Source organism: Cibotium barometz, chromosome 13 (genome assembly GCF_041138505.1).
Source record: "Cibotium barometz isolate CiBa-2024 chromosome 13, ASM4113850v1, whole genome shotgun sequence".
Taxonomy (NCBI): Eukaryota; Viridiplantae; Streptophyta; class Polypodiopsida; order Cyatheales; family Cibotiaceae; genus Cibotium; species Cibotium barometz.
Window position 1 is genome coordinate 47,984,115 of NC_141058.1, and position 14,920 is coordinate 47,999,034.

The 14,920-nt window shown below is 41.7% G+C and overlaps 1 protein-coding gene across 2 annotated transcripts in view; it reads right to left on the bottom strand.

Annotated features, from left to right (window-relative positions):
- LOC147632765 (importin subunit alpha-1-like) overlaps nucleotides 1-10,609 on the bottom strand; it is a 24,394-nt gene extending 13,785 nt beyond the window's left edge. For both annotated transcript variants that reach the window (XM_086807620.1, XM_086807619.1), the window contains exon 1: nucleotides 10,435-10,609. The gene's annotated coding sequence lies outside the window, so the exon portion shown is untranslated. The remainder of the gene's footprint in view (nucleotides 1-10,434) is intronic.
- Nucleotides 10,610-14,920: the final 4,311 nt, after the last annotated feature.

Here is a 14,920-nt window from a genome sequence, read left to right on the forward strand (position 1 = left end):
GATGATATTGAGAGCAGGTTCTCACCTGTGTTTCCTCTCCATCTCCCTCTCTCACTCTCTCCTGTGTTTCCACTTTCCCTTCTTCCGCTGCACATTCTATCATGGTATCAGAGCGCCGGTGATTTTCAGCGTTGGATGCTCCCTCCTATACCTCTTCATATCTGCGTTTTTTTCGCCCCTGGACAGACCTACGTTTTTGCGTTTTCAGCAAGGGTAGCAGCACATAGGTTGCTGCGTTTTTCTTCAGGTGGCTGTCTACAGCAGTTTTCAGCAGTTCTCGGCATTCATACCCCCCCCCCTTAGTGCTGGTCGCCTGTTTTGTACAGGCCAGCAGCAACATATTTGCTGCATTTTTTTTCTACAGGTTTCTGATTCTGATTTGCTGATCTGAGGCTTAGGTGTACCTATTTCTTCAGTGTTTCCATATTCAGCCCCTTATACCTCTGCGTTTTCAGATTTGCAGCCATGGTTGCTACGTTTTTTCTGAACCGATCTTGCTAGTAGCTCTACCTTCAACTGGGCTTCATCTATTGGACCCGAAGGTACCTTCTCTTCAGCGTTTTTCCTCATAGGAGGTGTGGACGCTGGTTGGCCTGAATTTTCAGGTTTGTAGCCCTTGTTTGGCTGCGTTTTCTTCTCCAGTGGACACAGATCACTTGCAGAGGGGGTTTCTCGATTGGATAGTGGCTTTGGAGGCAGTTTGGTACTTGAGGAGGATTCTGAATTTCTGATTTCAGTCAGCGTTTTGCTGATTTTGAAGCATCTATACCTGTGTTTTGTTCTTGGCCAACACAGTTTCCCAGTTTCTACATGTTCCTTGCCTTCTGATGGCGGTGGAGTGATATTTTTGCTGGATAGCAGTGCTTTGGCTGCGTTTTGCTTCCCACGAGTTTTCTACACTCAGAGGGTGCCCTCCTCTAGCTACTTCACTTGAGGATCAGTTTCGGAAGCTGTGTTGTATCTATGGAGACATTCTTCTTTGACAGGAGTTTACAGTTATTTGGAGGAAAGCAGTGATCTTTTAAGAGATCCTGAGCAGAGTATATTTTGTCCGAGCTTGTGTTCTTTGCAGTATTTGCAAAACAAGGAGGGTGTTTTGCCCTTTTGCGGTGTGATCCTTTCACATCTTTTATCTGTTGCTAATTCTTGGGATCTGGTTCTACTTTTGGAACAGTCTTCTGCTATCTGTGATGCTTTTGAGGACTTTGTTGCCACTGCAGTTTATATTCCTGCTTCCCTTCCTCATTGTGAGGAGTCTACCTCTGCCTCTCTTTGTGATGCTTCTGAGGATGCCCCTCCCCCTGCCAGTTCTAATGGCTTGTTGTTTTGGAGGATGGTTTTTTGGACCCGGTGGGATGCTTTAGATCTGTGGTTGCTAACCGTGCCTGGGACACAATGGTACTTCCAGAGTTTTTTGGATTTGGATCAGAATCAGGTTGGGCTTGAACCAATCTGACGTTATCATTTTTCAGAGGGGGATGTGGAGTCCTTTCATCTTGCGATGCCCACCTCAGTGGCGTGTACTTATGTACAGCATTGGGCAACTCATGTTATGGAGTTTGAGCAGATGGACCCCATATTTTCTACAAAGTCTTTACATCTTGCGATGTCGACCTTTTCAGAGGATGCTTTTATACAACATTTGGCTACTCTTGGTACAGAGTTGGAGCAGATTGACTCTATTTCTTTTGAGGGTTCCAGTGAGGAGCAATTTGCTTCTCCCAAGATTGATTATATACAGGATCTGATCTTGGTTGGTTGTGAGGTTTTTCATACCTTCTCCAGGTTGGATACACGACATTCGACTTCGGGGAGTGTTCTTACACTTGGGTTTGGAACCATTATTTGGAGCAGCACGTCGCACCCTATATGGTTGTTTTCTTCCAAAGGAACGGTGTACCTGGCAGCTTGTTCTGTTGCTTTTGTAGCTGAGTTGCTGAGGAGATTGCTTGTGGAGCTTTCTTGGTACCTGTTTCTACAGTCTTTCATCTTTGATCGAGGACGGCGTCTCTGTCTTCTTGGAGTTTGCTCAGCATCCGGTGCTGAGAGGGGGTGTTAGACATCATCCCCTACTTGCTGGCTTCCTATTTGGTGTCCTGTTTAGCCTCTAGGGCTGACCATGTTAGTCAGAGGGGCTGGTCACCCCTCACTCATATTTTACCCATATTTATTCCCCATTTTATGGTCTTGGGATTTTCCCCAATCGTGGAGGTATTTATCACTAGTCGGCTGCCTTCATGTAGAGGTATATATAGCTGGCATGCCTCCCTCATATTTTACGCTTGCATTGCTTGCCTAGCTTGTCTAGCTGCAATCCCTCACTTACGAGGTTCTCCCCTCTTGCTCGGGACATGTATTCCTTTTGGTGATGATATTGAGAGCAGGTTCTCCTGTGTTTCCTCTCCATCTCCCTCTCTCACTCTCTCCTGTGTTTCCACTTTTCCTTCTTCTGCTGCACATTCTATCACACTTGGGCGCCCGCCTATCCATACTTGGGTGCCCACTCGTTAGTATATCCCTAACTCAACTCGTCAATCAGCCTACCTAGCTCCAAGCTTCCCCAAACCTCGAAGCTAGTCTTGTGTGCGTGTAGCACACGATAGATACACACTATGCACATGACACATACTTGATTGACTGATGATCAGTCAATACCACAAACTTGGAGCCATATAAATAATGTCTCCAAACCTTGAGAGCGTGACAGCATAAAGCTCCTTCTCAAGGGTTGGCCAACGAGATTGAGTGTCGTCTAGCTTTTTACTTTCAAAAGCAAAGGTCTACCATCTTGAAATAAAGCAACCCCGATGGCATAGTCACTGGCATCAGTTTCAAGAACATAAGGCCGACTAGGATCGGGTAATGCTAAGATAGGTGCTTCCTTGACTTTATCTTTCAAAAGTCGGAAGGCCATATCTAAATCGTGATTCCAAGTGATAGGCTGATTTGACTTACGTCCACAACCTTTCAACAAGTCGGTCATCAGTAGTGTGAGCTGAGAGTACTCCCGCACAGATTTCCAAAGAAAAACAACAAAACCGAGAAAAAAACGAAGTTGTTTCACTGTTCGCGGTATAGGCCAAACCAGAACCTTCTGAACTCGGTCATAGTCAATGCTCAATCCATCTCTAGTGATCTTGTGTCCCAAGTAAATGATGTCTGTCATGAAAAACTCACATTTACTTAATTTAGCATATAGTCGATTCTGTCTTAAAATAGATAAGACAATCGTGAGGTGTCTAACATGATCCTCATCAAGAGGACGACTATATATCAAAATCAGGAACACAACCATAAATTTCTCCAAATGTTCACAAAAAAAATCGTTCATCATTTGCTGGAAAGTCGCTGGAGCATTGATTAACCCAAAAGGTAATACGAGAAACTCGTAATGGCCATACCTAGTCCGAAAGACGATTCTTTCGACATGCCTTTCATGAATACGTATCTAGTGATAGTCAGTACGTAAATCTATCTTCGTGAAATATTTCACTCTTGCTAACCGGTGAATCATGTCATCTGATCTAGGGAGAGGATAACGGTTCTTAATTGTCAGCTTGTTCAATCTCTTGTAATCTATACACATTCTCCAAGTGTTGTCCTTCTTTCTCCTAAACAACACAGGTGCATCCCAAGGTGATTTACTTGGACGGATCTAGCCCATATAATTCATACAAATTGATATTCAATCTGAAAATTCATAAATTAGTAATTGGGTCTTCAAATGGAAGTACCGCAATTATATAGAATCCTGACTTGCTTGAGGCCTAGACATGATGGTATTTACCTTATAATTCCAAGGGCCTTGACTACCGGTATATACCGAGAGTATACTGCAGCTCTTTACTGATAGTATATACGAGTAAATCGAAGACTTGAAATTATAAGCGTTAATGCTATCTAGATGATGAATTCGAATGTGGTTGATATGATTTTTAATTCTGTTTGAGAATCGATGAATTGATTTGGATTCTGATTGAAAAATGATGATTTTCGAAATTTAGTTGAAATGTAATAAGCTGAGCGAAACCACAATGAGGATGAATGGGACTAAAGAATGCCAAGAAGCATATGATAAATTGAAGCAAGCACTAGCTAGTGCACCAATTCTGAGATCACTTAACTATAGGGAGGAACCAATGCCACCACAAACGGAGACTAAAGCAGGTGTTGGATTCAAAGCTGGTGTTAATCATCTACGTGTTAAAGAAGAAAGAAGGGAGGGCTCCGATCTCTACCGCGGGTGCCAAGGAGAAATGAAAGAAAGCATTGCCTTCGTTCCATGGCTTTCTTTCTCTGAGGAAGGGTGGCCGAGCGGTTGACGATCCGAAGACTAGTAGGTCCCGCGAAGCTTTCGAAGAGGGCCTAAATCGGCGGACAGACCGACGCCGCACACTTGAGCAGTGCCGGGCAGAGTTTGTGAGGCTTGAAAAGAAAAAAACGCGTTTTCAGTCAAAGCCTTCGGCCGCCCACCTAAGTTCAGCGCCACACGATGCCTACGTGACCTGAAGTCGTCGCCGCCTGCACACCACCTTGCTGCCTGCAAAAGGGTGTGGCCGCTTGCGCACAGGCATCACCGTTTGCGCACGGCTGCCTGCTTGCGTACGGAACCAAACTGCCTGCATACGCTTTGCCGTCCGCCTGCCTGCGCATAGGTGATGCCAGCCTATACGCCTGTGCCCACAGCAAGTGTGCAAGCCCTGGCCAGTAGCACCCGACTGTGCATACAACAACCGGCGGACCTCTCTCTCTCTCTCTCTCTCTCTCTCTCTCTCTCTCTCTCTCTTACAACAATAGTCGACTGGCTTTTTTTGCTTTCTTTTTCTCTCTCAACAGTTCATACGACTGCAAAACAAATCTAACCTTCTTCTTGTTAAACAAATCAACCCTACTAGACCACTTTCTCCATCATCACGGGTTTCATCAATGAAAAAGCAACATACTAATCTGAAAAACAGGAGTATGCATAGAAAAAACAGCAAGCTTCTTGAACTCATATCTTTTCTTCGACCTCATCTTCTCTACCTACCGACTTGCTCGTTCACGAGGCATGCTCTAATACCACTGTCAAATCCCCTTAGGATCACCTCGTAGAACGTTCCTGGTACGAGACTCGAAACCTGCGAACAAACCAAACAAACAAGAAGGGGGTGCAGGCCTGACTCACCTCCCAACCACGACAGCCGTGGGCAAGCCCACAAGACTTGGCTGTCCCCACCGAGCCACGAGCTGAGCTAACTAGTTGGACATACCGACCAATCTCTACCTCGTGACGTCCCATACCGCCACGAAGCTACCCTCGCAGGCCTCGAGACTGCTGCCGGCCTCTGCTGCATAAAGCAGGTGCACGTCTGCACTAGATCCACGCTCCAGACCATAGAGCTCTCACAAATCATGTGAGACTCTATGTGACTATTGACTAACCTTCGCCACCCTTTTATAGGCTCTTGGCCGGTCATTGGGCGTCCACACTTGGGTGCCCGCCCATCCATACTTGGGTGCCCGCCCGTTACTCTATCCCTAACTCAGCTCGCCAATCAGCCTGCCTAGCTCCAAGCTTCCCCAAACCTCGAAGCTAGTCTTGTGTGCGTGTAGCACACGGTAGATACACACTGTGCACATGACATCCGCCCACGGCACATAGCGACATCCACCACGACTCCATTAGAGCCACATATGATAGGTCCCCTCCAACAGTTTTGGAACATCATGTTGAGGGAGATCTTCCACCCAAATCCCCACCCTCTCGTCTTGAAGACCATCGTATTGATTTGGTACCTGAAGCTGAGCCACCCAGTAAGTTTCCGTATCGTCTTTCCAAGGCGTTGGAAGCTGAGTTGGAGACACAACTAGCGCAATTGCTCAGGTCTAGTTTCATGATTCATCAGGCCTTGATCCTCTCCATTTTCTACACTAATTCTTTCTGTGCAGCAGAAAGATAAAACCACACGTCTCTGTGTGGATTATCGAGCCTTGAACAAGTTGACAATCAAGAATAAGTTCCCCATGCCAAGGATAGAGTACATCCATGAAAGACTAAACGATGCTAAGTGCTTCACCAAGATCGACCTCAAAAGTGGCTACCATCATCAAGTCAGAATTTTCGAAGCCGATATCTCAAAGACGGCATTTCAAACAGAACGAGGTCATTACGAGTTTGTAGTCATGTCTTTTGGTTTGACCAATGCACCAGCAACATTCAACAAGATGATGTCTTGAGTCTTTGCCGTACTCATCAGTATATGTCTATTCATTTTTTTGGATGACATTCTTATTTTTTCTTCCACTGCAAAACAGCACGAGAAGGATGTGCAGAAAGTCTTGCAGATTTTGCGAGACAACTAACTCTACATCAGCATATTTGGAGTTCAAGAAGTCCAGTACCTCGGCTACATGATCGGTTCCATCGGAATTCCCCTTGACCCTGAAAAGATAGACAATCCTCGATTGGGACGTTCTGAAGACAGCCCAAGAGATACAATCCTTTGTGGGCTTGTGCCAAGCGTATAGCTCACATATGGATCAATTTTCTAACCTTGCCGCACCATTGACATATTTGCTCAAGAGAGTGAAAACTAGAAGACAAAAGATTTCAGTCACACAGAGAAGACTTTGGAGGCGTTCTTTGCTCTGCAAAAGGCAGCTTCCGAAGCAACAATCCTTAAACTCGCATCAAGAGATGATCCTTTCGAGGTAATCACCAATGCCAGTAATGTCGCCATAGGAGCAGTTTTGCAACAAGAAGGAAGACCCGTGGCGTATTATAACAGAAAGTTAAATGATGCAAAAAAAAAAATTATTCTATGTATGACAGAGTTGCTAGGGGTTATGTTAGTAGTCATCTCCTATCTATACAGGACACCAGGGCCTCTGTTGTGGGTGTTCCCGCCCAATTTTCATGTTTCCCCATTTTTCCTCACTTCCATGTATTTTTTTCAATTTTTCTGGGTGTGGGAGGGCTGTCAGCTGTCTCCTTTTGCTGGCCGACTGATTGTTGAAACCCGACCTGCTATGCAGCCCTGGCCGACTTACTGGTGACTTGACCGACCTTAGTTTTGCTGGTCGTGAGCACTACTGTTGCTGGTCATGAGTATCTAGCTACTATCGGCATGTTCTGGATTGGCCGACCAACAGCCTGAAGCCATATAAAATGCCCCCCCCCCCTTCCATTGTAGATTCTGAGATTTTCTTATGTGGATATAGCAAACTCAGGGTACATGTTCACGCCATTCACAGCCTCAGCATCGGCGATGTATGATATCTTATATCCCTCTTATGGCACTGGATGGAGTTAGACAGATCTGCATAGCATGCTTGTACTACCCCTTCAGCATATAGAGATGCATCTTGCCTTAGCACTCCATCCACATCCCCACCCCCCCTTATATTGTTTGTATATGGGCTCCACCGATCCATGATGATTCACAGTTGTATCCAGACACATGCACACTTTTTCTTTTCTTTCTTTTCTTCCGATGACCAGAAGAACACAGTTGTATTATTTTTTGTCTCATAGGCCGACTTTGGCCTCTCGTAGACATTAATATATCTTTCTTTCTTTCTTTCTTTCTCTCATCTATGTTTTGCTCCCTACACCAGTTGTCTTCATTTCCGTTGTGATTTTGACAATTATCATAGCCTTGAAATAGTGAAAACCTTTTCTATATAGAAGGGAATTTACTGTGGAGACAGACCACCAGGCCTTGAAGTGGTTACAAACCATGCTAAGTGCCCACTGGAGCAATAGACAACACCAGTAGAGTCAGTTGTTCCAACAGTTTGGCGGAATGATTGAGTATGTACCAGATAAACACAACCCTATAGTAGCAGATGCTCTGAGTCGCAAAGGTAGCATTCAAACAGCACAGGAGTCCACTATGTTGGAGATACAAGGAAAAGATTTGGACAGTATGAAAACACAATATGTAGATTGACCAAAATTTGAAACTCCTTACAGTATGGCCCTTTACTCAGCAAAGAGGGTCTTACCAAAGCTCAGGAGACTTACACCAGACAGGCAAATCAGTTACGGAGAGACGTCAACTTCAAAGAAGAGACTGCTACTCTTCCGGAACATTCTACCGGCATATAAAAAGGCAAGCCATCATCACTCCCAAAAATCATCAGAATAGAATCAGAGTTATCAAGTAATTCGGTCAAGCATGTGTGCATAGGCTTCAGCCTTTGAATACTTACAGCCACTCTTGTGCTTTCAGCCCAAGGCAAAAGAAGCTCAGCCTCTTCAAGAGATCTCACCACGCCAACCCTAAGTCTCGAGCCGGTGTATCCTCTTCGAAGACAGCTTTGCAGTCGCCTATAGCCTATGCACAGTTCTACCCCGCTTTGTCTTTGCGTTTGGCGGTCAATTAGTCAATTTGTTTGCTCAGTCTTGTGAACACAAATTCAGCTTGTATTCAATTCTCAAGAATAAGAAATAAAGCAAATACTCCTGCTTGCAGAGGGGGACCTTCAATGGGTAATTTGGGACCCCATCTAGTGTTGTCTCGACTACATCTTTCAAATTCATGTATGTTGTTTAAAGGATTGCTAAAGACTCACTAAACTCGAGTTTAAAGAAGGCCTCGTTGTTTCACACAGTCCTAGCTTGGCGTATGCTACACTCAACCAACCGGATTCTCCACATCTTCACTATGGATAGGGCCTCTTCCCGTACTATTACTTGGGGCACTATCACTTGGGCCACTAAGACTGAGGTTGTCATGGCTTATGTGGAGAAAGGTGAAGGACTAGCTCTTTAGGTCTCTCACTTTCGCATCTCGATCGTGCCAATCCCAGTCCCATCTATACTCGTCACTGGACTCCTGGTTCGAGCCAGAGATGGGAGATTTGTAGCAGCATTGCGCATCTAGAGAGCTCGATTATCATGTGCAAGACATGCATTGATTGACCTCAACGCTAATCTTGAGGAGAGCAACCAGATAAAGAAGAATCAAAACCAAATATTTCGAGCATGTGTTGCTAGTTTTGGCAAGTGATGGACTGTTGATGGACATAGAGGACTGTCGGCCAATATATCCAAGGTTTAATCCAATCCGCTACAGCAAAAGTGGGATTTTTGTCTAGATAGCTAGCCGACCAGCAGTTGCCTAGTTGATTGTGTTTTTTTCCAACCTATTAATAGCATTGTTGCTTATCATTTTATTCATTCAATCCTTGTTGGCTGGATCATTAGTCTAGGCTTAGACTTAGGTTAGATTTAGGGTTTCTACCTTTTCAAGAAGGCAGCCAAGGGCTACAAGGACACTTTACCTTTTTGGACATATATGAATATACTGAATACTCAACTCTCTCTCTCTCTCTCTCTCTCTCTCTCTCTCTCTCTCTCTCTCTTCTGCATGCGTTTTGCATCAGCATGTTCACACAGATGGTGTTTAGGGTTGAAAGAAGACTCCCAGAGCTTCCGCATGTTACATCGATGCAACGAAGCCATCGAAGACACCCACCCCCCGCGTGCGAAATCCATCAGGGGCATCTGGCTCGACCCTCCATGGCTAGTGGGGGAAGCTTCAAGGTGGTTCTAAGCATATGCGAAAGCGTCAAGATGCCTTCTGAGACTCTAGCGACCTGGTCCTTTTCTCACAAATGGTGGTGGTGAGCCCACTTGGCACTATAAACCACTTGTGTGGTTATTCCTCCTCCACCCCTTGTATGAGATAGCCTTCTCCTCATAGAGTGGCCAGCCAGAGGAGAAGCACATCCTTCCCTCCCCCCCTCCCTTTCGCTCTTTGATCCTCTCCCCATACATGGAGGCAAGTTTGTACTTAGCCTTTTAAGGCTGTTTTTTGTTAACTACTAGAAGGATCTTGTTTCCGGGAAAAAAAAATCCAACGTTTCTGCCTTCCCACCAGAATTGCCATGAAAGAAAGGTAGAAAAACCAAGAATCCAAACCCGCCCCTATCAAAGGACTTTGAATTGTTATGTCAAGCCCTAATGAGCCTTCGAGGGTAAATCACCATGATCAAATGTCAAAAGCATGAAATCAAAATGGCAAAACAAAAAAAGGACACAGAGAGACCCTGATCAAAAAACATCAGATCTCAGATGAAGCTCATAACCCCAACACCATGGAGAGAGAGGCACTAAAACCTCCGGTCAGAAACCTAACAAGCATCGAAATGGAAAAAGATGCACGAATAGAAACCCTACTCAAATCTCAATACTTGAAAAAGTGGATAAAACTGACGGGCAAATCACCATGAAAACCTTGGATCAAAACCATAAGAAGACCATTCCATGGAGAAACCTAACGGGCCACCATTAAAAAATCTCCGATCGAAACCCTAACGAGTACCGTGAAAAGGCAGCCGAACAGGTCGGATCAAAACCCTAACAGAACCATAGGAGAACCCTGACAGAAACCCTAATGAGAACAAATCACAAGATGCAAAACGGTAACTTCCATAGCGATATACCTTTTCTTGAGCTCGAGAACCTGATTAAAGGCTTCTTCTGCCTTCTGTGCTGCAAAGAGCCGCGAGAGATTCCAAAACCCTAGCTTCGCTGCTGTTAAAAGCGAGCAAAAGAGCGCAAAGACTCCTGCTAAAACGTTCGAATCAATTTTTATATTTTTAGGGTAGTCAACTTTGCCTTTTCTGTGGCAAAGTGGGTGGTATTGTTATAATGCAATCACGGACATATTTTACAATATCTTTTTTTATGTTAGGCCAATATAAAAAAAATTCGCATGATGTCAAAGTAGAAAGTGTGCCACGATACCCAACATAAGGTGATTCATGCATCTCTTGTAAAACAATATGCCTAAATGGTACAATAATGAATAATCTTTTCTTAAAGAATAGGAAACCGTCAGCATATGAATAACTATTGAGAGGCAAATAGTTATTATGAACAAGTGCATTCCAATCATTTGAAAAATCAACATCATGGGCATAACTGTCACGTACAACATCAAAAGATTCAATATGAACAACAACAAAAAAATTAATTGATGGTCTATGGCTCAAAGCATCTGCAACAATATTAGCACGACCCGGTTGATATTGGATCATGGGGTAAAAACTTTGAATGAAGGAAGCCCATTTAATATGACTGTCGAAGATCAAGGGCTAACTAAGTAGGTGTCCAATGCTTTGTTGATTAGTCTTAATCAATAATTCTGAACCCATAAGGTAGTGTCTCCACATACGAAGAGCATGTACTACGCCCAAAAGTTCCTTATCATAGGTGCTATATTGAAGTTTAGAGGGTTTTAGTTTATGACTTTCAAATACTAAGGGATGGTCATCTTGGGTCAAAATGGCTCCTATACCAGATCCACTAATGTCAGTGTGACAACTAGGAAAAATGGTCGAGTAAAGTCAAGTAATTGTAGGACTAGGGTGTGAGTTAAGAGATATTTGAGACGGTCAAAGGACTTCTATTGATTATCACCCCAACGAAAAACAATTTTTTTTTTCAACAATAATGTCAATGGTAATGCAATGAGAGAGAAGTTTCGCATAAATTTTCTATAAAAGCCTGAAAGTCTGAGAAAAGATCTCACATCATGTACAGTCTTGGGAGTTGGCTAGTCTCTAATGGTTGCTATCTTTTTAGAATGCCATCTCAGTCACGGAAACAATGTGCCCAAGATATTCAATTTCACATTGAAAGAAAGAGCTTTTGTTAGGATTTGCATACAAATGGTTCTCTTTAAGAAATATAACAATTCTCAAATAGTTTTCGTGTTCTTTTTCGGAGCAACTAAAAATAAGATTGTCATCAAAAAAGACAATCACAAAATCTTGATGGTTCAAAAAGATTATATGCATCATGTGAATAAATGTGGCCAGTGCATTTGTAAGGCCAAAGGGCATTACTAGAAATTCATAGTAACCAAATTAAGTGCAACATGTAGTTTTATAAATATGAGTGGGGTCCATACACACTTAATGATAACCTGATTTTAAATCTATCTTGCTGAAAACATAAGCACCTTTCAATTTGTTAAGCAAATCGTCTACTCTAGGAATAGGATAATGATTTTTTACAGTCATTTTATTTAATGCACGCTAAATTCCCAACGGCTTCTTCAAAACATGTGGGTTCAACATCTTGCACAACTTTAGCCATATATGCATAATGATGAGCGACATAACCATCATATGTCAACCTATCATAATAGGTTTTCTAAATCTCTCTAACTTGCGTTGCCCATGATCACTACTTGGCATTTTTGCAACTTATGTTGCCTTTGTTACACCAGGTGTTCTAATAGCTGGAATCCCAAGCTCATCATCAAGGCTTTGCTCCGAGCCACTATACTCTTCATTAACTGCAAAAATGTCGAGCATACCAAAAGGCTCACCAACCTTCTCTTTGCCTTTCCATGATGTACCAATTGCATTTTTAGGACTGGTATTTTGATGCAGCCTGCCACTCCATGGTCTATTAACAGACCCAACACAAGAGGAATCTCCTGGTCCACTCAATGATGACTGTGATTGTTGACTTGCATTCTGTGCAATCACGTTTCCAGTTACATCAAGCCCAGTGACATCTTTTTTCAGTAGCATACCAGCTACTCCTACTCATTTCATCAAACACAACATCTTTACTTACCCTCAACTCACGTGTAGTAGGGTTATAGCATATATATCCCTTTTACTGAAATATCCAATAAACACACATTTTTCTACCTTTGGATCCAGTTTCGTACGTAACTCATCTGGCACATATACATAGACAATACATCCAAAAAACTTCAAGTGAGACAAATCAGGTTTCTTGCCACCACTGAATTTCTCCTCTGGCATTACATCATGTATGGCTATAGTAGGAGTCCTGTTCATGATATACTAACTGTTATAGAAATAGCTTCAGCCCAATAGCTATGCGGCATATTCTTCTCTGTCACATCAATGCTTGTGCTATCTCTGCAATGTGCCTATTTTTCCACTCAACAACTCCATTTTTTTGCGGAGTGTATCTGTAAGATTCCTCCCTCCGGCTTTTGAGGTGTGCAGGTGTAAGAACCTCCCCTTCTGCTCTTATAATTATTTCCCTCTCTGAAATAAAAGAAAGATCCTGTTTTACCCTGTTTTGGCCTAAGAGAGAAAATGTCTAGAGGGAGGTAATTCAAAATTGAGATATTTTTGGATATAAAAATCCTCCTAGTGTCTAAAATGGTTTCTCTTGAAACAGAAATTCAAAAAGAACTTTCCAATGTGCAATTGGAATTAATTGAAAATAGGTAAAAAAGGACCTTAACCTAAGGGTCCAGATTTTCAAAAATTATGCTCCAATTAAGGTTCATATGGACCAATAAGATTAATCCAAATGTTGAGAGGAGATAAATTGAAGAATAAAAGAAAATCCCCCAAAAATGAGTAAATGCTCACATAAGATGAAGAGTTGACTAAGGACAAGGTCTATTAGTTAAAAAAGAAGAGATATTTAGATGAAATGATGCATTTTTGACACCTCAGTGTGGGGATCTCACCTCATGAAGGAGGCACCTATTTCACATGTGTGGATGAGTTTTAAACTCACAAATAATGATATATTTTCATCTCTCCTCTCTCCTGTTTCAACTAGATCCAAAAAGTGAGCTAAACTGACCCAAAAATGGTCAAAAATTGACCAAATTGATCTAGAAAATTCTAGAATCAGTTTGCTTGGTTAGAGGCTCATTTTTTCCTATAAATAGAAACCTCCCCCTTTGTAAAAGGTTAATAGTGTTTATGCACTGTTACTCTACTCCTCCCCAGAGCCAAAAATATTGAATTCACTTGATAATTCAATTGTTTTTTACTAAATCCTCTACAAAGAATTGGTGGCCACTCTTGACCCAAACAAGAGTAGAACCCTCAATCCCTCAAGCCAAAGGAAAGCTCACAAAACTCCTTGTAAGTTAAAAATTCTACTTTTTTAAAAATTCTAATCTATGGTTTTCTGATTTTTGCTTTCTTAAGGTGAATATGGATGTTATGCCTTGATGAAAAGGCTTCCCCCTTCTCTTCATTAAGAATTCAGCCTTTCTTTATCCTAAAATGTTGAGTAACAAATAAATTGATTTAAACTTTATTATTGTTTACTCACTTGAAAGTGAAAATTAAGTACATTAGAGTGTTGTACTTCAACTTGGGATTAATTTAAAGTGATATTAGAATGTAAAAATTGAGAAATGGTCAGCCATACAAAGGAGGTTATGGTAAAATTTTCTTAAATTTTGTGAAAATAAAGTTCATCTTTATGTTATTCTAAAAGAGTAATCCCCACCGTTTGTGCATTCTAAAAGAAATATTTTTATTTACTCCATGTACATATTCATCTATGAATATGCATGGATATCATTGATATTAATTATTGAAATAAATTTCTATGCATATTGGAAATCTTTTATTATAAAAGTGTTGTTTTCATTGAATTTGAATTCTATGCATAGAAAGATGCATAAAAGATTTCTTTTTATTTCAAAAGTGTTATTCTCATTAAAATTGAATTTATGCATAGAAAGATGCATAAAAGATTTATTTTTATTTCAAAAGAGGTATTCTCATTAAAATTGAATTTATGCATAGAAAGATGCATAAAAGATTTATTTTTATTTCAAAAGTGTTATTCTCATTAAAATTGAATTTATGGATAGAAAGATGCATAAAAGATTTATTTTTATTTCAAAAGTGTTATTCTCCTATGTTTAAATTCTACGAATAGAAGTGATGAGAATGTGAGGTGAATAGATATGATGAGATAAGATGTGAATCAGATAGATGATGATTGGATGGATGGATGTGATGTGAATAGAAGTGATGAGAATGTGAGGTGAATAGATGTGATGAGATAAGATGTGAATCAGATAGATGATGATTAGATGGATGGATGTGATGTGAATAGAAGTGATAAGAATGAGAGGTGAATAGATGTGATGAGATAAGATGTGAATCAGATAGATGA